This window comes from Hippopotamus amphibius, chromosome 6 (assembly GCF_030028045.1).
Source record: "Hippopotamus amphibius kiboko isolate mHipAmp2 chromosome 6, mHipAmp2.hap2, whole genome shotgun sequence".
Lineage (NCBI taxonomy): Eukaryota > Metazoa > Chordata > Mammalia > Artiodactyla > Hippopotamidae > Hippopotamus > Hippopotamus amphibius.
In genome coordinates, this window is record NC_080191.1 from 39,659,194 (window position 1) to 39,684,689 (window position 25,496).

Consider the following 25,496-nt stretch of genomic DNA (forward strand, 5'->3'; position numbering starts at 1 on the left):
TTAAATCTTTTGTTTTGAAAAACAGTTTATTTTATGTTTATTTGTAGTTATTTTCACTCAGTGCAGCAAACTTGCTATTTCATTTTCTTCTGACTTCATTGCTTCTCCAGGAGTCCACTGTTAATGTAATCATAATTCCTTTGTAGGTGATGGAGTTTTTACTTTTTTTAAAAGGTGTTTTATTTATCTATGATACGCTATAATTTTGCTACTATTTATTTAGACATGGAGTTATTTTTATTTGTCATGCTTGGAACCTATAATATTTCTTTAGTTTAAAGATTCAAGTCTTCATCAATTTAGGAAAAATTTTCAGGAATTAAATCATTTAATATTGTCTTTCTCCTGTTCTCTTTTACTCTCTACATCTAGAATTTAAAAATATGTTGTATCTTCTCATTCTGTGTTCCATGTCTCTTAACCTCATTTACATTTTCCAAATCTTCATTTCTATCTCTCCAATTCTTGGGCCAAGTTCTCATTTCTTTTTAAAACTAAATATATCTCTCTTCCAGTTTATTCAATTTTATTTTGTCAATGTCTATCATTTGATTATTTTTCAAGTTTGCCAGGTTTTCTTTTGTGATGCTTTTTGGTTCTCATGTAAGTTTCAACTATTCCTTTCATGTTTTTAATCATTTAAAAATATTTATTTTGTGTACTCTATCAGATTGTTTCTATTATTTATGTTATTGGGATCTTCTGTAAATCTGCTGTTTACTATGCTCTCTGAATATTATTCTTGGGGGATTATGGGGGATTATATCTCTGAATATTTTACCGTTTTGCATCATAAATCCTAGACTATAGCAGCTACAACAACAGCTCATGAGGTGACCACTCAGATGTTAGCTTTTATTTTAGTCCCAGCATATGGAAACCCATTTCTTGGTGCATTTTGGCTATGTATTTAAGACAAAGGTTTTATTTTCTCTTGAAGTTCTAGGTGCTGATGGTAGAATGCGTTGTTGTTATACTTTGTTTTGCGTGGCTGAAAGAGGCATAGACTTACTTCCTATAGCATCTTAAGCAAAATATATAAAAGTAGCATGTACTGAATCGCAGGTTCTGTCATATTTTTCAATCTAGTTCTCAGCCTACCGGATTATGGAGATTTATGGACATTATTAAATTTCAAAGACAAAAAATGAATAAATTACCCCCCAAATAAGATTTTGCTTAGAATTTAATGAAGCCTGGTCCTCTCAATGAAAGAAATAAACTGATCTAGTTATTTTTCAAGGTGATTTAAAAAATTCTGTCTAAATACAAAATTTTCAATGCCATATTTTTGACCATTGTATTAATATAAATATTCCATTGGGTGTCATTTTACAGTTCTGAATTAGGTCACCTTTCATATTATTACTGAATGCTTATCCAGATTTTTGGGCTGTTTTGCTCCCTTTTTTATGTAAACCATAATCATTCTAAATCACTTGAATTATTTCTTTAGAAGAAAAAAATAAGATTCATAGTTCTGTGTAATTTTCTATTTCATGATTTATCAATTTTCCCTTCCTCTGTAGTATAGTTGAAATGAGACTATGAAACTACAAAGTTGGCCCAGAAATGAGAGATTTGATTATTTCCTGCCTCTTTTACATCAAAAATATGTTTTATTTCAAAGGGAAAAAGTTTAGAAGGTTTTCTATAGTAGAATGACTAATTTAATATACTCCAGGGTAGCTTTAATATTCATGCCAAGAAATTATGGAAGATTTTATAATCTATGGTCTTTGCTCTGGTGGCCCTTCACTGAATAACAGAATAATGTTGGAATCACATGAAACATATGGTCTATGGATCAGTGTAAGAATGTGTGCATTATAAAACTATATGTATTAGGTGTATATATATATGTGAATGCATATATATGAGTAATTACTAATAATACAATTATGATTTAAACTATCAGTGTAAATCACAGAAATGTTCATAAAATAAATATTCATAGAATTTAGATTTATGTATGAAGTGATTGATTTTATATGTAAATGACTATATAGAGGAAGATTATTCATTTTTGTATATATTATTCAACATAAATATTCCAAGTTCATGTGTATTTTAAATACAAATAAAAAAAAGTTGTGAAAATTAACTTTCAAAAGATTTATTATTACTGTATTGGTCTTACCTAGTTTTAAAAAATTGTGTCAAATATTTAGTATTTCCATCGGTTATGCTAAGCTTTTGGGGAAGCTATTGGGACTTAAAAATAAACAGCAGCAAGAACAAAACAAAAAAGAGATTCAACTTGGCATAACAGAAAAGAAAGGGACAAAGTTAATAGCCTGTTTTTGATTCTTAAAACAGGCAATTGAATGAGAGAATCTATTTTTCATGTCTCAACAGTCTGGCCTGAAAGGCTAGGAAAGAGTCCATTTTCTGAGCTTTCGGCTTGATGAAGATTTCTAGGATTGGGAAGAGTAGAGAGATCCAACAGCAGCGTGTGGTCAGAGGGATGGCTCCCACTTGCAGGTTTGGAACATAAAAACTCCTACATGATCCTCCATACCCTTTCTTCTCTGGCCTACTGGCCAGATGCAAATGACCAGCAAAGGACCTCTGAAATAGAAGAATCCAGAATACTTGAAGAACCATACAGAATGTTCTCCACTTAACAGGATATCCACTTTGGACCTATTCAAGTAAGAAATGGTTTGATGGATTTAAGCCACTGAGATTTGGAAGTTTGTCATACTAGCTAGAATTATATAACAAATAAAAACAGATTAAAATAAGTATCTCAAACCCATCTATCTAGCAAACAGAGAAAGTTATTTGAAACATAGCAAATTACAAGTTGTGTACATAAAATCATTTACTTTAGTAATTTCTTAGCTCTTGTTAATAGCTGAGATGGAAAACATACACAAAAAATCCTTGGCTTTGAGGAATTATGGGCTTCTTAGAACAAAATTTTAAGGTAGAAAATCTGAGCAAATTGTTAAAAAAATAGCAGGTGCTCAATAACTATTTGTTGAATAAACTCTCCGGTAACTGAACCTAACTCTGGTGTGGCTGATAGTTAGGAGATAACATTGCACATTGTATTAGTTATCTACCACTGCATAAAAATTACCCCAACCTAAGCCGCTTAAAACAGCAAACATTTATTACCTCATACAGTTCCTGAGCTTTGCTGGTGGTTCTGACCCAGGTGGCTCTTACAGGAGGTTGCACTCAAGAGGTTGGCTGAGTCCAGTCATCTGAATGTTCCGCTGGGGCTGGAGGATCTGGTTTCAACTCTGTGGGGGCTGGCAGACCTCAGTTCCTCATCACGTGAACCTCTGCTTCCCTGCAGGGCTGCCTACGTGTCCTCTCGATACGGCAGCTGGCTTCCCTCACACCAAGTAATCAGAGAGAGAGAAAAATAGAGATAATCCCAAGAGGGAAGCCACAGTCTTCCATATCCTAATCTCAGAAGTGACATACTTCCCTTCTGCCATATTTGGTTGGCTGCAGGGACCCACCCTGGTACAATGTGGGAGAGGAATACACAGGGTAAGAATACAACAAGGCGGGATCATAAGGCCGTCTTGAAGGCTGCCTACAACACTCACATTATAAGTTGTGTGACATTTATGAGTGTAGATTGATTATTCTTAGTGTTCAATAATATTAAGGTGAAAAAAATGTTTATCACTTTACTACAAAGAAGCACATGTGCACTGTTAAGCAAAGTTCTTGAGTAATATAGATGTGTGTGATACAGTGGGAGTCTCCTTACAATGCCCATCCTTTATTCTACTTGCCTTTATCTGTTTGATGTTCTGTCCCAGAGCTGGGTTACCCCACCCCCCACCAAAATCTTTTACTGACAAAACATCTTAGAGAAAGATTTTTTGAGGATACTCGTAACTCAGTTCTAGGTTACTTGACATTTTTACATTTTAGTTGAAGTATGTTTTAAGCTCCTTTGCTTTTCCAGCTCACTTAGCACACAGGTTTACAAATGGTAAGAACTCAGTAGATATTTGTAGATTTGAAATGAATTTAATTCAAAGCAGTAGCATGTATTTTCAGTATAAAAATGAAGAAAATCACATGGTCCTTTTTAATAAGATTTTAAAAATAGATGTTTTTCCAATAAATCCATTAAATAATTGGAAATAAAGAAATCCAGACCCTAAGATACATAGCATGGCCCTGTTTAAATGATGCTAAATTAGCTGAAACTTAGGTACTGTAGTTCCCTAAGGACTTTCAAAGATTTTTGGCCTGAATACAAGGCTCACAAAATGCTATCGGCTGGGGACCTTCAGCATGTTTTCCAAAGGGCTGCTGGTTCCCTATTCATGTAAAACTTTGTTTATCCAAAAGCTTCATAGGTACATTTTCCTACTTCATCCACCTTTCTAGCATCTAATGACAGTGTGATCCACTTAAATTTTAGTCTTAATTAACATAATTCTAAGAACCTTTTAAATAGTCCCCTTCAATGTAATAAACTATATTTTGCATTAACCAAACACAGTCCAGAATATCGCATTCTATTTATAGAGCATCTTTATGGTAGAAGGTTGAACCAAACTAAGCCATTTATGTCCAGTTTCTTGGTGTAACTAATAAAGGCACACACTGCAACCAAAATCTTTTTCATCACTACAGGCATTTGTAAGCTTTTATTTTATAATAGGGACCAACCTATTAATTTAACATTTACCCAGAAGAAACAAATGTAAAGCAAACATATTATTAATGTACATTCTGGTTTATCAGAGACATTTTGACAGAGGAATAATTTGTTGTTTAGAAGTGAATCTCGTTTCCTAAAAAATCTTCCATCCTTTTCAGTTAAAGGCACATGTAGCATAGTTTAACCAAGTAATGAACTTCAGTGTGGAATACTTTAGTAGAAACTTTGCTGCAGAAGAAAGTCCTAGTAAATTTAACCTCTGTGACATAAAGATGCTCTTATGTCACAGAGGTTCTTGTTATTTTATGTCACATAGTTATTGTGATCAGCATGTATTGTGTTTTTATGATGATTAATATTTTTCCATATACAGCATACAATGGTTAATTGCCAACCCAATGGCCATTCTCATCATTTTTCTTACCAACATAACCCTGTATTTTTTTGTTTTGTTTGTTTTTTTCAGTACTGTACTGAGGGAAACTGGGCCCCATGTCCTAATCCGGGGATAAACCACGACTGTTCAAAGCCAATCTTTGCAATTCTTTTTCCTTTGTCAGTGAATTTTTATGGGTGAACACGTGATTTATTGTTAGCTAATGAGACACAAGGGTAAATATGTCATAGGATTTCTGGGAAAATGCTTCCTCCCTGATCACAAGAGAGATGTGCAAGGAGTAACTTCCTTTTTAGTCTTGCCTTTGGATGTAATATTGAGGAGTTAGGATTGAAGCTGCTGCAGCCGTTTTAGAGGAAACCAAATTCTCCCCCAGCACCGTGATCTTGTTAAGCTGCTGAATTAACCAACCATGAAACTATTTTCTTCTTGACTTCTTGTTACGTGAGATATGCAAAAACCTCTGTTGGACCTTTGAGTATTTCATTGTTTGCACAAAAAACAACTTAACTGATGGATGGTATTGTTAGCGTGTTTTATGCATCTTTTAAGGGGCTAGTATTTATGCAGCTAATTTGTTAATCTATACCCCTGTTGGTAGCATTTTGTTGTGTTTTCATAATTGTTAATAATGGCAAGTGCGAATAATGTTTGATATTAAGACTTTTCTGTGTTCATATTTTGTAAAGTAGACAATATCAGTTCCATTTTCCCGATGCCAAAGGAGAGGCTTACAGGGTAACTACAGCCTGGTTACACAGCTGGTAAATAATAGAGCTGAGATTGGATTCTCGATGTAAATGTTTAAGTTCAAAGACTGTGCTCTTAGCTAGTGGGCTACACTGCCTCTCTTGTGGGCCATGGTCCTGCACAGCAGTGGTTCACCCTTCCGAGTCTTTGTGTTATTAACTCGTTTCTCTTAGTTATCACTTTGAATGTTTCCTAAATTTTCTATTCCTACGTTATTAAGAAAAATTTCAAACATACAGCAAAGCTGACATAACTTTATAGTGAACACTTGTGTACCCATTACCTAGATTCTACCATTAACATTTTATTGTACTTGTTTGATCATGTATTTATCACATTTTATTATCACCACTAAGTTTGCCTTTAATTTTTAGCAGTTTTCTAACATATGCATAATTGTACATTTCATTAACAATGGGTTTGATGGTCCCCTGAACCCTGATTTAGTTTTCTAAGATCTGATGTTTCAAGTAGTTATTTGAGTAAGTGATAACACTCCTTTAATACTATCTTGCTACAGATTAAAATAATAGAATCGTGTACCACTAGCGTTATAATAATAAATTAAAATAAACATTTTGATAACCAGTTCTTGTCTGAAACTGTTTGTTTCAGTCTAGAGAGGAGGCATGTAATGCTGCTGTAATAGACTACAATTGTCTTTCATTTCCAGATATATTTACACAATGGTAAATGATGGTGTCATTAAGTATTCATGGCATTAGATAAATGGCTTATTTATTCTTAGAATGTTCTTGTAATATTTCTGATTTAAAGTGCTTAGGCGTGTCTTTTCTAATTTGAAGAATTTGAAGAGTTTCTTGACCCACCGGTGAGAAAGCCGTGCGTGTGTGTGTGTGTGTGTGTGTATGTGTGTTTCTGTGTAAGAGTGCGTGGGTGCTTGTGAGTGAAGCCACAGCCCTCTGTCTGATCTCCCATGTGCCCTGTGCCATATGTTTCTGTTTCTGAACCTCTGGCCAGACTTACTTATGCCAACAGAATAATTCAGCAGAGTTCTTTAATTCAGTTCTAATAGTCCAGCTGGGAATTATAAAAGAAACCAGGTTTGGGTCTCCAATCTCTCCTTTCTATTTCCATAGCTTCTAACTCTTCAGCTGCCCATAGCAAAAAGCCTTCAGTAGACGAGTAGTAATATTTTAAAAACTTATTTTTATCCTGCTGTCTTCATATGGGCAAAGGCAATAAAGTTCTCTTAGTGGGGGATGGGGAGCTTAAATATTTCACATAATAAAGAAACATGAAGGTACATCCCAACTATTGGATGCACAAGATATTATTATCTGGCTTTTTCATTTAGTATTTACTATCTTTTCTCCTAAAGGAGGGCAATGCCATTGTTTAATTGTTCCATGATTCCTTTACTTGTTATTTATGCATTTCTTTGTGTACTTTGTGTCCACATAGTAGAAATGTTTTATTACCATTCTCTTTTCTTAGAATGCATTTGCTGGCCAGTTGCTTGGCTCTCACTCGTTTTTCATTCTTTTTAAACAAATGTCTGTTGAAGTCTTTCTTTGTGATAGACACAGTCTGGGAAACAGATAAAATGGCCACAGAGCCTGTCTTCAAGCAGCTTATACCTAACAATATGCATAACTCCCTTCTATTTTATCTTCTCATTTTATCCAGTTAGTAAAATCTATTTGTTAGCAGCCTATTTTTCTAAACTCATAGTTTCTTATTCTTTTTCTCCTCCACAATCGGATGCATTTTCTTTCCTCTCAGCTATTTGATCTGTGTGCGGAAGTGGGATTTATACATTACATGCTACTTTAAATACCAAACACTTGACTATTCCAAGGAACAAAACCTTTGCAATAAGGCCTGCAAATATAAAGTGGAAACAACGTTTTGGTAAAAAATGCAGTATCGCTATGGTGGTTCACAGCCTTCCCGAGGAACATGCTCTGAGATGATCACACATGCTAAAGGCTTGATAAAAAAATGCTAACACACCTAAGAAGGGAAAGAAACCTATTATTACGAATGTCCGCAGTGTCATCCAAATTTTCTTTACTCCGTGGAAGGCATTCACCCTGGTATCACGGAGAGAGCATATTTGTAGTTGGTCAGAAATGGGTTTGACTACGACTGCCTCTGCTTTCTCGTGCCACCTCTCTGAGCACCTGTGTTCATCATGGAGCAGTCCATCTCCACCCGTTCTATCAGGTCTGGTTTCCTCTCCTCCTTCAGATGTCTATTCAAACGTCTCATCTTCAGCCGGATCTGTTTTCCATCTATTGATACTTTAAGGTAGCCCTTGCTCTGCCCCATCTGTCCTCTACTCACCCCCCTGATTCTCCATCTCACTGACAAATACTCTAAGGGGAATGAGCAGGGTGATGAGAGTAACAGGAAAGGAAACCACGGAGCTTATTGTTTGTGGTCTGTCTCTCCCACCAGAATGTGACCGGCGTGCGAGCAGAGGCCTTTATTTTCCCATTCAGTGCAGGATCCCTGGAATCCACCCACAATGGTGCCTGGCACGTAGAAACTGTGCTGTTATTACTGTTGTTATTTTTAACTGCCTGCTCAGGGAATCACTCTGCTCTCCTGCTTTACAGAGCAGTACAGTACACGGACGTCTCGTGTTTTATCGCAGGGAAGACTCAGAGCCATGTGGTAACACACACTGCCTTTGGGTTTAGACAATTGTTTTGTTAGGTTTAGTTGATTAACTAGTTCGCTGGGATGGAGCCAATGAGTATCATAGTTCTGGCAGGTGTTTATTAATATTACAACCTTATTTCCTCTTGCTGTGCAGGACTGCCAGCTTCTAAACAGGGAGACACCTGAGCCTTTTGTGTGCCACATGACAGTCTTGTATTTTTTTCACAGGTGTTAAAACAAAACAGGGATAAGCAGATTTTGTAATCTTGTGTAAACTTGTTTTCACGGTACAGCTCATGGTAGCTAGCCAGGAATTAAGTAGAACACCACTAGGGGCACAACAGATTTCCATGTATTTAATTAGGCCTGTGGCCAGAGATTTTGTTTAAAGTGAGTAGTGGAGTGATAAGAGATAATATTTTGAAATATTCTAGGCCTTCAGCTTGCACCAGTTGCAGAAGGGCAGGTCCAGGATAAAGGATAAGTTACCCTTTTCTTGATATTCAACATAATTCACTAATAGAACCAGACTTTAGGCATTAAAAAGAAACACCAAACCCTACCCTGCAATCAAACAGGGCTTCAGTGGTCCCATCTTCAGTTTTCTGTAGGAAATATATCTATTAGACTACTTTTATACTACTTCTTTTAGACCATAATACAACTACAGTACTACTACTTCTTTTAGACTACTTCTTTTATACAATTTATACCATACTTTCAACAATTGATACAAAATTCACATTGATTTGTTTGCTTTAGTTCTGTTGCCTCATTTCTTTCAAAATGAGAGCTACAGTAACACATACAGCTAGCTTTTTAAATGTTAAAATAAATTTTTTAATTATTTTTATAATTCTGTAGGTACTTTTTACAAAACTTGAAAGCTTGGTGCAGCACTGAGACAAAGGATTAGAAATATTGATTTATGGAAACTTCATCCTCTTTTCTGCATTATTCCAGGTGCCATTTCATGGGTATGTATGTCATATATATGAATATATACAGTTGACCCTTAACAATACAGGGGTTAGGGGTGTTGACCTTCACACAGCTGAAAATTTGAGTATTGTTATCTCTGCCTCAAAAACAAAGGAACTGGTAAATGACTCCCAACGCAGAAGCTGAAATGGTTTGGATAGAATCAGGGGCAAACACTAGTTCTTTTTTTGTTTTTGTTTAATTGAAGTATAGTTAATTTACAGTGTTCTGTTAGTTCCAAGTGCACAGTGAAGTGATTCAGTTATACATATCTATCTATATTTTTTTCAGATTCTTTTCCATTATAGGTTATTAGAAGATATTGAATATAGTTCCCTATGCTATACAGTAATTCCTTGTTTACCCATTTTATATATAGTAGTGTGTATATGTTAATCCCCAAATCCTAATTTATCTCTCCCCCACCACCTGCTATCCTCTTTGGTAACCATAAGTTTGTTTTCTATATCTGTGAGTCTGTTTCTGCTAAACACTGGTTCTTTTGAGTCCACATGTCATGATCTCTAATTGAACGCAAACTTTTCCCCACATTTAATTTAAAGATCTGTGAAATAAAAATACAGGTACTATATTTATTGAAAACAATCTACGTATAAACGCACCCACAGTTCAAACCCATACTGTTCGAGGGTCAGCTGTATATCACTATATCTTTACCATAATCCAGTGCAATACCTTGCAAATGAGTAGCTCGAATCTCAGAGAGGCATAGTAATTTGCTCAGTCACACAGCTAGTAAATTGCAGTACCAGGACACAAACATTCTGTCTGACTCTCAGATACCTGTCATTTCCACCATGCTGCAGTACTTCTCATAAGATTAAAACCTCAAAATTTCTTTAAAGAAAACACTTGAATATAGTTGCTAAACGAAAGAACAGCAAGCCAAATTTATGTCATAATGTGAGGTTCAAAATGGAATCCCGAATCGTGTTTAAGGGCATGGTTTATGGAGCAAAGTGAGAAGTTTCAGTGAGTACAGGCAAGGCTGAGACAACTTGATGCCTCATGATGACGGCTGTATTACTGGCAATTCTGTAATTTCTTTGGAGCTGCATCAAATTACAGTTTGAAAATGGACTCCAAGCTTTGGTCCCGTTCCTTGAATCTAGAGAAATCTGGATGCATAGAAGGAAGCTCTGGCTGGGAGGCCTCACCAAGAGGAGCCTGTGAAGGGAAGAATACCGTGTCCCCTTTTTTCACTGTCCATCAGTCTTCCAGTGTTCAGGGAGCACAGCACCTGTGAGCAAACCAGCTGATAATACCAATAGCTGCGTGGGGTGTGTTTACTTCCCTGCTGTTAGTCTCTTGGGTTGCCATTTATTTTTATTTTTTTAATTTTATTTTTACCATTTTTTAAAATTGAAGTATAGTTAACTTACAATGTGTTAGTTTCAGGTATAAAGCAAAGTGATTCAGAAAATATATATTCTTTTACAGATTCCATTATAGGTTATTATAAGACATTGGACATAGTTCCCCTACCATTCTTTTCCTTCCTTATTCTTACAAGTAAAAACAAACCCACTCCAGTTCCTCTGACTCTCTTTATCTTAATCTCACTATTATTCTAACCATCCCCCACATCACCCCCAAAATACACACACAATTAGAACAAAATTAAGTTTGTTTCCATTCTTTATTATTACTATTTATCATATTGAAATTCCGTATTTGAATTTTTAACAAAGTAGCTGGTTTCTTCTGCTAATTAAGGCTAGGGAATGTGAAAGCATAGACTATTTGCTTGCAAAAAAGAATTTTGACCATTAAGAACTGAAACTGACTGTTGGATTTCAGTGGGAGTGAATAATGCTCTCAGACATTTCTTCTTGAAGTTATTTATTTATGCCTGGCCAAAGTCAGCTATGATAACTTCATTTTTGAAATGATATATGTTCCTTATACAAATAATTTTCAAGTTGAGAAAAAAAATCTTTGGGAAATTATGACTTCCAGGACTAGAATTGAAACAATGCCAGCTGCAAAGTTTTGTAAATTGGGTTTTAAGTGTGAAATCCTTCCAGCTGTTAAATGCATCCCATATCAAATTATATTCACAGTTTTTCAAAATATTTCCTTCCGTTTGAAGACTCCTGAAAAAATATATATGCCCAGAAGCTAGGATGTAAACATTCTTTTAAATCCTTTAAAGTTCAGAAGAAAAGCAAATATACAATTTAAGTGTGTACAGGTCATATTTCTGGCTCTGTTTTTTGTTTTGTTTTTTTTTTTCTGTGTGGCTTTGTTAGTTTTCGGAATTGTTCTTCGGAAACAGAATGAACTATAACCTATGAACTGCCCACTTCATTATTTTAAAAGCTCCAAGTAATTGTACATAAGGTAGTGTGGATTACACTCTTTCTTTAGTGGCTGTGACTCTCAAGTCTAACACTTTTCCCTGTTGACACAATAGCTCTATGTTGTTGATGAGTCTCTGGGAGGAGGTGACACTCCAGACACTCTTGCATCTTCCCCTTCAACTTAACTAGTTTATTCTGCATAGAAACTGGTCACAGACCTTATTTTACTGAATATAACTGCTTCACAGTCCACATTCTCACACCCTGTTTACTCTTGAGGGATGCAAACTTTAGTCTGTACTAGTAAGAAGATTTTGTAAACTTTAAAACCTTTGATTTTCTGATAATTATTTTCTATTTATACAGACTTCCATAGAGGAATGCCCAAAAAAGGAAAGCAAGGATACCCCCAGAAGAATGTAAGGTAGTTTTTTCCACTTTAACAGATGCAAGGAGGAAAAGCAGAATGAGTGGAAACTTGCCCGGTCGCCTGCCTTGTGGATGTTTTTTTGGCCAATTTGTAGGGAGTCTGTCAAACTCATAGAACTTAAGAAGTACAAGCCCTTAAAATCATTAACTAATTCCTTCTATCTTGTAGTTATTTTCCTCCAATTCACAACGGTTTTGAATATCTAAAACATTAACATAAAAATTAATATGGAAGGAGGTGTAAGCTGTGAAAAATTTTATTAGCATGTCAAATCTTGATTTATTTCTTTTTATAGTTTGCCTCTCAGTTCTGTGATGTCTGTGAAATTATCCATTTGCCTCTTTTACCACCTTAATGACCATTAGGAAACAGTGTCAGTGGGGTCAGAGAGGGTGCCAAGACTTTGCTCTTTGGTGGAGGATATTGTGTTCTGGCTAAAAAAGTAAAATGTGCTCATATGTTCATGGTATTTATTTATAATTATAAACTAAATAATCATCCATGGCCTTATCACCATTAATATTTTAGCATATTGCTTTCAATTTCTCTTTTCCATGTATTTTTAAAACAGAAATTTTGCTGCATTTAATAGTTGCTGGAAATAGTTTTATAGGTACAGAGATTTGAAATAATGATCACGAAGAAGTGCTGGTAAAATATTTAAACGTAGATTCATCCTGTTAACACATATCATTCCGAGTCTCAGTATCATCAAACACTTTTTCATTCATGCATTTAGCCAATTCAGTTTATACTATTTAGTCACAGAGGTTGTCATATTGTAATAATATATCTATAATAAACTTTGATTAAGACAATTATGCAAAGACCTCCATTAAATATATATCTTTATATGCATTTATTTTGATATCAGATTCACTTCTTTACAAACACAGAAAAGCAAGGTCATGGTGGATTGTCCAGATTCATTTAATTTATATGTGATAATAACACATGTATTTCTCTTATTCATTCTTCATTCATTCATTCAACAAATACTGCCCGAATGCTTATCCTATGCTAGGACCTGAAAATATATCAGTGAATAAAATCCTCCATCTTTGTCCTTGGGGAACTTACCTTCTAATAAATCCATTTCTGTTTCTCAAGCTAGTTTAAATAATAGAAATTTTCATTAGCTTTTTGGTACCTCTGAGTTCAAGGGGGCACAAAAGACCTAGTGTAAGAAGCACTTTTTTAAACCAAAGTCATATAGGAAGCTAAGCGTTCTGTTTGGATAGCTGCCCATTTTCATTTTATTTTACAAGTTATCAATTAAAAATCCATTTTAGCAATTTAATTTTACATCGATGTGGGCACCAAAGACAGAGATTGGGTTATTGAGTTTTGAGCAATAACACTAAAGTGTTTCAGAGACCAAAACCTGCAAAATCCACTGAATGAGCACATCCTCTGTTTGGTCTTGTGCATATTTGAAGCCCCCTGATCTCTGACATGACCACTGGGAGTAAATAGACTATAAAGGCTGCTGAACTCTGCCCTCAACTGGAGGGTGAGTCATAGATGAGGTGTCCATTGGAAACATCATATAATGAATTTCCTCCCCAAACATGTTGCCTCTTCCTGGTCATGCTAAAAAGGGGATGCCCACAAACCAGATCCCAGAGAATGACTTAGCCATTATAATTTACCTTCTGTGGCCTGCCTGAGGGCCTCCAAAAATGGCCACACCCTGATGCCTGGAGCCTGTGACTGTGTTACGGTATATAGCAAAATGGACGTTCAGATATAATTAAAGGGAGACACCATTCTGGATTAGCCAGATGAGCTTAATCTAATCACATGAGTCCTTAAAAGCAGAGAATTTACAGATGAGGCAGGAGCAGAGGTCAAAGAGATTTGAAAAGTGGGAAGACCAACCACTCTTGCTGACTTTGAAAATGAGGGAGGCCATGAACCAGGGGATGTGGGCAGCCTCTAGAAAATGAGAATGACCCCCAACAGGCAGCAAGGAAATGGCACTTTAATTCCACAGCTGAATTCTGCCTACAACTTTAGCGAGTCTGGAAAAATCTTTTCTAGAGCCTCCAGGTCGGAGCCACGATGGCAGAAACTTGATTTTGACCTTATGAGACCCAGAGCAGAGAAACCAGTCAACCCATGCAGACTTTTGACCTACTGAACCACAAGAAAATAAATCTATGTTGTTTTAAAGCCACTAAATTTGGCAATTTGTTATGGGAGCAGTAGAAAATGAATACACCTTCCAATGTAATTTAATCCATCAACACTAGGGTTTTGGTTACATTTTTATTGGCAGTAAATACGTAAATTATCATATCCTGAGTTTTTGTGATTGACAACTTAGGTTTTGTTAATAAGTAATCTTTCTGATAATCCGGCACTTACATGTTCTCCTGTATTTCCCAAGTGCCTTATTCAACATTCTTTATTCGTTAAGTCGTTCCCCCAGTGAGGAAGATGCAGCTGCTTAGTGTTCCTCTCTGTCTCAGCCTCCTCCCATTTGTAGCACAGAAGGTTTATTTACAACCGCGAGGGTTACCATGGGGCCATCCATGGTGTCCCAAATTCCCGATCAACAAGGACCCAAATGAGCTTGTCTGCATACATAAAGCCAGGGTGGGAAGTATATAGTTACTGAGGAGCCTCAGTGAACCAGATTGGGTTTCCTATTTTTCAGCTAGAGCTTCCCCGAGTGGGTGACAAGTACAATATAAACCAAAAAACCTAAAAATTGAGCTATCAAGAAAGTTGACTTGACCAACAACTCAGAGCAAGTCAAGCACACCAGAGGAGAATTGTACACCTCTATCTTCAGCCCAGTGGTAAACCCAATAACACGATGTATGTCGTTTCATCTGGATGATTTCACAATGAAATCTAAACCACCTTTTTGAAAAACTGCTAAATGCCGTGTCAAAGACATACTTTGTGCTTAACTCTCTCAACTTTACACTCATTCAATAGCCATCTGATTTGAGAAATCTGATTTTAAAACAATTACCTTGGCTTCCAGGGAATAATTACTTTAATGATCTTTTAAATATTTTCCCCATAAGATTTGCCCTTGCTGTAAATTCTTTATTGCCTATTTATATGGTGATAGGGATTAGGCAGACACTGTTCCTGAGTCTTTATTGAGCAGAAGAAAAGTGGCCAATAGACGGCCTAAAACTTGTAGGGAAATATTTTAGGAGGGGAACGAAAATTGAATATTTCCAGAACCTAGAAAAACAACCAAAGTCAATGATAAAAATAGTTGTATTATGTCAAATTAACAGTAGAGGGAACCAGAAAACGTCAATTTTTGCGTTAAGAGTGGGAGGCTGTTGTTACTTATTGATTATACATATTTCAAAATAATTTTATTGATTTGCATAAATTGATTTGAAACCACATTAATAAATTAATAAAATTAAAGGACATGGTGAAGTTCTATGAATTTTAAACAAACATATTTCTTGTATTACACTTAGAAGGAATTTTTTAGTACCTCAGAGTCATGATTTGCACTGATTAGAGATCTACCTAGCATCCTTGTTCACTTCCAGCTTTATTGTTGCTGAGCCTGCAGCAGGTAGGTGATGGTACACTTCATTAGATTTGAAGTTGTATTTGAAGGTACTATCGGAGATATTTATTTGAACCTACACAAGAAGGATATTTTCACCCTTCGTTTGTAAAGCTGAGATATGTCCTAGGAGGCAGATATCATTCATGTATGTAGAACTCCTATTAAATGTAAATTACTGTGGCAAATTAGTTAGAAAAGGGCACTATTCACTTACAGGAATATCATGATGGATATTGAGTCTGAGGAATTCAAGTGAATATGGCCAGTATGTAGTTGAAGAAGGACTAGAGAGTTTGGGTGACAGAAAATGCAAATATTGATATATTATAGTAATATACTAACATTCCCTTCCACCTACAGTCTGCAAGAATTTCTTAAGCACCCACTTTCTTCTGGGCCCTGTGAAGACTCTAGTCTATTTAGCACATTTCCATTTACAAAATGCTTCAGCTCATTTCACACATTCAAAAACATTTGAAAGTAGGTAGAGAAAGTGTATTACTGTTAACAAGATTATTTTTTTAAAAGAGGCTTCTCCACTTAAAGGGTGGAGATGAAAACCATAAGGACCGAGTTTGAACAAAAAAAATAGATTGTTACTTATGTGTAATACACAAAAAAGTAACAGTTATGTGTTGAGTAATAAACCAGATAAATAAATGATGAATAGTCTTGGCAACAGCTATCAGTCTTCTAAAGTTTCTAAAATTTAACCACATGGCTTGTATAGAGAAAATTTTTAAATCTACTGAGCTACCTAAAAGAACACCTGAATAAATAAAGTGGTATGATGTGTTTGTGAATGAGAAAGTTTAACATTTTAAAGATATAAATTCTCCTCAGATTAATCTAAAAGTTCAATACAATACCAATATAAATTTCACTAGGCTATTTTGAAGAACTTGACAAACTTACTCTAAAAATTTATTTGAAAAAAAATAGTGATTTGAGAATTGCTTTCAGTCTTGAAAAGAACACTCACTTTTGAATCCACATGAGGACTGTGGTTGGTAGTGAGAGGATGCACCTTTCAGATCTCTGATCAGTAAATGTGATTGACCCAGCTCTCAGCTGCTGCATTCTGAAATCCACTGCCACGCTTGTTTCCAAGAACACTTTCTTCCAGTCAAGTACTAACACAGCAGGTGCAATGGATTGAACATTTGTGTACCCCAAAATTCACAAGATGAGCCTAAGCCCTAGTGTGATGGTATTTGGATGTGGGCTCTTTGGGAGGTAATTATATCATGAAGGTGAAGTCCTCATGAGTGGGAGTAGTGTTCTTATAGGAAGAGACATGAGAGGGCTTGCTTCCTCTCTCTACCTTCTGCCATGTGAGGATATAAGAGAAGATGGCTATCTGCAAACCAGGAAGTGGGTCCTCACTAGACGTCAGATCTGCTATCATCCCAGACTCCAGAACTCTGAGAAATAAATATTTGTTGTTTTAGCCACCCAGTGGAGTTATGGTCTGATGGCTCTCCCAGCTTCCAGTCCCCTCCTCCCATTTTGGCATCTGTTTCTTAGGGACCCAGACTTAAATCATATTACATAGTTATTATTTTTTTGAAAAATTAGTGTGGCACTAGCACAGAAATAAACAGAACAATATAGCAGAATAGATAGTTCAGAAGTTAATCTGCACTGATTGTAGTTGATATAGGATTAAAAAATGGTGCCACAAATGAGTGGGGAAACAATAGTTTGCTAATTGTATACGTTGGGGGTAACTAGATCATTGCAGAGAGAAAAACGAAAGTGTGTGTCTTACATTGCATATAAAAATAAATTCCAAATACAATAAATTACTAAATGTGAGAGGACAAAATTGTCGTGATACTGGGGTGGGGAACACTTTACAAAAGACCCCAAAGTCTCAAATCATAAGAAAAAAATTGGCACGTCAAAATTAAGGATGCAACAGGTGATAGGTTTAGAGAAGATATTTATAATAACTAGAAGAATAGATTAATATTTGGATGCATAAGAAACTTCTGCAAATCAGGACAAAAAGAGAAAGAAGAGAAATGAAATAAGGGAGGGAGGGAAGGAGAAAAGGAGGGAGGGAGGGAGACAGGGAGAGGAGGAAACGGAGAAAGAAGGAGTAAAAGGGGAAGGAAGGGAGAGAGAGAGAGAGAAAGAAAGGAAGGAAGAAAGAAAGAAAGGAAGGAAGGAAGGAAGAAAGAAAGAAAAAAAGAAAGAAAGAAAAAGAGGAGAAAGAAAAGAAAGAAGGAAAGGGGAAGGAAACGAAGAAGGAAAGAAAAAGGAAGAAAGGAAGAAAGAAAGAGAGAAAGGCAAAGTAAATGAATTGGCACAGCACAGAAGGTGAAACAAAGATTAATGAGACAAGATTTTACACCTGTCACATTAAATAAACCAGGGAATCATATGATACTAAGTTTTGGTAAGATTGTGGGGAAGTAGGAATTCTCATGCACCATTGGTTGGGATGTAAACTAGCCATTCTGGAGAGCAAAATGACAGCACTCTGTAAAAATTAAGTGCATTCTCTGTGATCCATCAATACCACTCAACTACTTCTCTAGAACACGTCCATATGAAGGCACATTTGAAGATGTTTGTCACGGTATTGTGAGTGGGAGAAGAGTTGGAAGCTCCCTGGAGGCCCCCAAACTAGGGAAATAGATACGTGGTAGGTGTGTTTTCAGCAACACTCGACAGAAACAAAAAATGAGTAGGGTTAAGGTGGCTAGATCTTAAAATCACAAGCTTAAGAGAATAAAATTAGAACTAGAATGAGAACTATTACACAACACCATTTATATAAAGTAAGGGCACACACATACAAAGCTCAGTAACACCATATTTTAGGGGGATCATTACATAGCCAAAGACATATCAAAACGTTAAAGAGGGTGCCAGTGGAAGGGAGGGGAAAAGGGGGGATAAAGAGGGAAAAAATAAAATGATGGAAACTTGTACGGACAATGACGATGGGTGCCACAAACTGCGGGGGAGGAGTCACAGAATTCCCAGCATTTGACGTCCAAAGCAAAGCCGAGGGTAGAAGAAATATGAACAGATTTTCAACAAGCAGGTTTTATTCCAGTTGCATCACTCGCAGCACTTTCCTTTCTGTCTTTATGTTTTCCATCACTGTAGCATGCAAACTCTAGGAATTCAACAAAACGGAAACTTTAGCTCTAGTTAAACGAGTGTCCTGGATGCGTTTCTTTTTGTTCACTTCAAATTATGACAAACTCAGCAGCTAAAAGCAATATACACATTTATTATGGCAGTTTCCATGGGTCAGGAGTCTGGCTGTGGGATTTAGCTAAATCTTTTATTCAGGATCTCACCAAGCTAAAATCAAGGTGTCAGACATGGCTATGATTTTGTCTAAGGCTCAAGGTTGTCTTCCAAGTTCACTAGTTGTGGCAGAATTCAGTGCTTGTGACGTAGAACTGAAGCCCTCAGCTCCTAGAGACCATCTGCCATTTCCTGTCATGTAATTCTACATATCCTGGTAGTTTACTTCTTAAGGCCAGTGGGAAGTTTGCCGCTGCTTTGAGTCTTAAAAATCTCCTCTAAGTCAGGGCTACCTAAGGCAATCTCTCTTTTGATTAACTCAAAGTCAACAGATTTAGGGCCTTAATTCAACTGCAAAATTCCCTCATCATTGCAACATAACATAATCTAATCACAGGAATAATATTGCTTTGAGATACCAGGCAAATATTCATCTACACATTTGACAAATAGATGGCATATCTACAATGTGCCAGGTATCAGCAAAATACTTGAGGATGAGGAATATAAAAGATTAATAAAAATATGGTGCTTGGCCATAAGGAGATATCATTCTAGTGGTGAAGAGGGATATGTAGCCAATTAATTAAAATGAAATAAAATAAAGTAAGATGGAAAATAGTGGTTAGAGTTTGGGTTTTGGCACTAATTTGCTTGAGTTCAAATCCTGGCTCTGTTTCTTAATAACAGTGTGGCTTTGGAAAGGGCATAAATTTGATACGGAAAGAAGAAAGGGAGGAAAGGAAGAAGGAAAAAAGGGAGGGAGACCAGGAGGAAATGGGGAAAACTTACGTAGTGTTTGCGAAGATTAAATGAGTTAATACATGTAAGAAGTTTAGACCAGCACGTGCTATATCTCAGCTCTGATAACAGAGGTAACTATAAGGTCTTATGGGATCAAAGAGGAGCAGATAACTGCAGCATTTTATAAATACAAAAAAAATGAGACTCAGCAAGTTAAGTGGCTTCTCTATAGTCACATAATTAGTGAGTTAATAGAACCAGGAACAGAAATAAGAGAACCCTGATCCACAGTAGTTTAAGACATCATACTCAGTAAACAGGGATCACAGAAATAACTAGGATCGAAATCTGGCCAAGTACTTTGAGGATGGCACTGAGTTACTTCTTTATTATTTTGGTATGATGACCTCTGCCCAACTCCTTTATTATGTGATTTTTCATCTTTAACTGTTGGAATGATGACTGTGATAATAATAATAATTATTATTACTATTATTATAGTGATAATTACTAAAATCTGTCAAACTGAGAACAATTTTCAAAAATATAACCTCATTTCACTCAAAAGAGTTGATAAGTGACTTTCATTATAAGCTCTCTCAAGTTCTTTTTAGGGGAAATAGGTGGATAACAGTCTTTCCGTTCAACAAATATTTTACTTTTATTTTTTATTTTTTTCAATAAATATTTTTAAAAACTCTCTAAGTGCCACACTATATAAATTTAGCTAAATTGTGTAAAAAAACTTGCTAAACAAAACTGAAAACAATACCAAAGTGTATGTTCATTGATCATTATTTTATAACGAGTAGTAGTTCCTATGTACCAGGATACAAAATGAATGTTTATAGCTTCTCCAGACAAGGAAAAATTCCAACTGTTTCCCAAACTGGGGCATCTGTTGTAGTAATAACGATGAGATTCTAGAGAGATCTCTGGCTGCTTTGAGCAGCAGGATAGCCTGTGAGTGGCTAGCTTTCCTCACCTGTGCCTGTCATGGCCCGCACTGAAATGAAAAGTTATTACTTGGTATTTTCTGGGATTAGTTTGAGCATCTGTTTATCCTGAACAGTCGATAGAAAAGAATTACTACAAGATACTGAAGTTTGATCAGCTTAATAAAATCAGCAGTGCAATTCAATTCCACCCACCAGGCAAACTTTCAAATTCACATCCAAATTAATAATAGAAATGCACAGTTAAAAGATGCTTTGATCCAAAGGATTCCAAAGGCTTTGCAAATTTAGGGGATTGGTGTTCAAGAATGGAGTTTACACACAGCTGTTTGAAGGAGCAGAAGAGCGTGGTGGTGCCTTCCATTAAAAACAGAGTTAGACTTCTAAAAATTCCATTGTGTCATGGGGAAAATAGGATTTGAGAAAATGAAATCAGGACTTTCTGAGTAATTTTATATTCTTGAAATAAAATAATGGCCACAGTCAGCCAAATAAAGAGATGATCAATGAAATCCAGGCTACCTTACATTTTATGTGATTGGTTTTTATGCTAGTTTCTATTCATTATATTTTACTTACCATAAACTTTCACCCTGAATGAAATACAGTCATATTATTTTATGTATATATATATACATATATGAGCATAATTTTTTCATTATGTGATGTTTCAAATATCTAGTCAAGGTGATGATGTTTATCACAAAAACTGAAACACTTTTGCGACTGAAATGGGGATTTTAATAATTACACTAGGATAACAGTTGTCAACTAGGAATACGATAGGCAAACCTCGACACATGGCCACCCTCTGATGAGTGCTTTTTTGAGTTTTGACAGTTGTTGACTCCTGCATTCTGAGCCACACTTCCCATCTCTCTGAATCCCACCTCCCCTCATTTCCGATTTTCTCTTTCAGCACTTTTCATGGGGATGTTTGTACCTCCCCCCTCCCCCCCAATGTAGTTAATAACTACTGAATGAACTTATTTCACATATCACATACAGATTCAATCCTTGACTTTCAGATGCTTATATTCCAGCCTGGGAAGGGGCAGACTTTAATTAATGAATTACATAATTACATTTTATTCCACTTTTGAGGAGTGCTACCAAGGGGAATCACGCAGTATCTGAGAGCATGTAATCCATCTCGGCTGGGAGGTCCGGGAAAGCTCTTTCTTTACAGCTGCCATCTTGAAAAAAACTCCATAGAGTATGTTTAGTACCCCTCATCTCAATCAATTGTTAAGACTATACTTTTTTTCTGCCATTATCTCCTTATGCATTCTGTCTCCTTAGTCATTACCTTTTAAATTTCCAGTCTTTAGTCTCTTCTTTTTCTACTTATACTGTATAGTATAATTATACTGAATTCAACTTCATTATAACTGTTTAAGATGAGATATGCAAAATTAAGTTAATCTGTACTCATTGCACGAAGACTTCACAGATATGTAACATAATGCAAGAAAAAATGCTGACGCTACCAGCAGGCAAGTTTGTCAAAGAGAATTCTAAGAAGTTCATCTGGGTCAATATGTCAGTACTTGGTCCCTTGGTCAGTACTTGGTCCCTTCAGTACTCTGCCTGTTCTTAATCTCAGGCCTCTTCCTGACCCTCCCCTTCAAAGTCAGCATTCCCTATGGTTCTGTTCTTAGCCCTATTCTAACTTTTTTCCTTGGCAAACTCTTCTGCTTCTGTGACTTCAGTCTCCACCTGTATGCAGATGACTCTGAATAGTTGCACTTTCTACAGAGTTCCCTGCCAAGATCAATCCTGTGTGTCCCACTGTGTGCTGGACTGTGACACTGCCCCAGTTTAAACCACCACAATGTCCCATCTAGATTCCTGCAATGACCTTCTGTCTTCCTTCCTTGTCTCTAGTTTGTCTCCCTCAATCCATTTTGCCCCCACAAACATAATCTTTTTAAACTGCATATATTGTCTTAAAACCCCTCCTTGACTCACCATTGTTCCTTTTTTTTTTTTACCTCTTTATTGGAGTATAATTTCTTTACGCTGTTGTGCCAGTTTCTGCTATACAACAAAGTGAATCAGCTGTATTTATACATATATCCCCATATCCCCTCCTTCCCACAACTCCTTCCCACCCTCCCTATCCCAGCCCTCTAAGTCATCACCCATCATCGAGTTGATCTCCCTGTGTTATGCAGCAGCTTCCCACTAGCTATCTGTTTTACATTTGGCAGTGTATATATGTCAGTGCTACTCTCTACTACGTCCCAGCTCCCCCTTTGCCCCCATCCCATGTCCTCAAGTCTGTTCTCTACATCTGCATCTTTATTTTTGCCCTGAGTGGCACATATATACAATGGAATATCACCATTGTTCTAAAAGTCCAAGGTCTCAACATGGACTGACAACACCCTAAATAATCTGTACTTGATAGGCAGGCACAAAGATTATATGACATAAGCACAAAACATGATCAAATAAGTGAAGGCATGATTTCTCAGATTAAAGGAGTAGCAATTATTGCACTACTGCAAGAGCAGAGGAAAAAAGAGGATTGTCATTATCCAACGAATTAATAAAATTTTAATCCCACTTGAGAAAAAACCTTGTTTTCCTATAAAATTCCAATATTTATGCCCCTGTGAAGCATATCCTAAAGGCTGAATCTTTAGTTAAGGGCCAGAAAGTAATTTTGCCCAAATGAGAAGGAAATTGGTTATAAGTAAATTCATGTTTGGGGAATAGTAAGATTTAAAACTCCTGTATTTTCATCAGATACCACATGTTTCCTGATTTCCATGCTTTATCTTTTGTTATTATAATATTTCCAAAACCTCCAATAAAAAAGAAAAAATGCAATGACAAACTCACAGACTGCAGTTCAGCCTTTTACAATCAAACAGTCAAACATTTGTGCTAGCACTGTGACGAAATGGCCAAAGCTGAAGTTCACTGAAAATTCTCTTAAGAAATGTAATTGTTCCATACAACCGTAAATAAAACCAATAACTATAAAGTTTAGAGGGAAGAATCCCTGAAGATATTTTTGAAAAAATACCGCTTTAAAATCTAATTGAAAATTTTTATAAGTTTCACTTTGTAATGTGTGATTATGTATAGCTGTGTGTAACTGGTGAATGACGTCTAGAGGGACGGCTCAAGGTTACAGGAAAAACGCTAAGGGATTCTAGCAGCAACATCCTGAAATAAGAGCTCCAACATAATAGATTCACTGTGGTTTTCTTCGTGAAGCCAGCCTTACATGAGGAACATGCAACCTTTAACTACCCAGGAGCAAGAGGCGAATTGACTCACAAATCTGGACGCTTTTAGCTTTAGTTTATCCCTCTGTTTAAAGAAGAGAGTTATGAGATTAGCTTAATTTGATCATTTTCCTTTTCCCTTTGGTAATCTCCTTCCTGTATTATAAGATATATGATGCTTCCTTCACCTTTTAAATGAAAGCTAAAATGAATTTTCTGGGCACACTATAGACACAAAGTCAAAAATTTATGCAAGTGATCTGAATCTACAACATATACAATTAAGAGCTGAAGAAAGGCAAAATCTTCTTTATCATGAAGAATATGTGTGTAGTAAGAAAGAGAATGCTTAATTGTATAGGAGTGGGCAATGGAGAGATTGGCATTTTGGCCTTGGATCCAGAAATCAGGCATTTATCTAAAATTTCCTCTGTAGTCTTGACCAGATCACCCCGTCTTTTAACCTCCTTACCATACCTTTTAATTTTAATAAAGAATAGTAATATTTCCATGTTGTTAGAAAAAGATCCTTAATGTGTGAGGATGGCAGTTTTTCTCAAACAAGTTTATAGATGTAGTGTCATCATCGCGGAAATCCTAGTGAGAATTTCTCAAATTCATGAGTCCAGAAGAACAAAAGGACAAGAAGTCAAAGAAATTTTTGAAAAAGAAAAATTCTGGGGTATCAGCTCTTCTGGTTATTAAAAGCATAACACAGAACTATAATAACAAGGCAGAGTGGTCTAGGTTAAAGACCAAAGACAGATCAAAGAAATCTAGAAACAAATCTTAATAATTGTGTTTTCTACATGGCAAAGTTACTATCACAAATAAAAATAATTTTAAAATAAACAAAATTACAACAAACTAAATTGTAGTTTAATAAAAATTTAAATTTAAATCCAAAGAAATACCTAATGTAAGTAACTAAAAATTACATCTAGCCATTGATTAATTTAACTATTTTTGCCTACAGTTATATAAGTATGCTATTTGTTATTTTGTTGTCCCATTATTAAAATAATATGCCTGTTACAGACAAATTAGAAAATACAAAAAAAGAGAGAAATAACAATTCACATATTACTGGATATTTCATTTTATTGCTCTTATTTTAATAGTGATTAACTAAAATTCACAGTTGGTGATATACTTCTATTTTTAATTACAGAAACGATGAGCTATGAGTCCCTTAATGGTGCATTTTTGTCAGAGGTCAAAAAAGGTTCACTACTTTATATGGTTTTACATCTTGTGATATGATCTGTAATGTTTAGCCTCTGATATTGCTGCAGTCTAGTGTTTCACTGGAATTTTTCATTTTCACTTTCATGCCATAAAACTGCAAGCTTAAATTTATTGCAATATTTACATATATGACAGCTGCTAAAGCGACAGTAGTTGAAATACACTTAGAAAATAGTTACTAGGGCAAATGTGTACACACACACACACAGAGCACACACTTTAAAGTAAGTTATTGATTGTAAAGTTGAAGTTTTTTTTCCCTTGTGGTGAACAAAGGGCATATATGCTGATATTTATGCAATAAATTTCCCTAGTTCACTTG

The 25,496-nt window shown here is 35.9% G+C and overlaps 1 long non-coding RNA gene across 1 annotated transcript in view; it reads left to right on the forward strand.

Moving 5' to 3' along the window:
- Window positions 1-25,496, forward strand: part of LOC130855740 (uncharacterized) — a 51,825-nt gene that overhangs the window by 18,559 nt on the left and 7,770 nt on the right. Inside the window, exon 2 of the long non-coding RNA XR_009054368.1 lies at window positions 2,359-2,654. This is a non-coding gene — a long non-coding RNA (uncharacterized LOC130855740). The remainder of the gene's footprint in view (window positions 1-2,358; window positions 2,655-25,496) is intronic.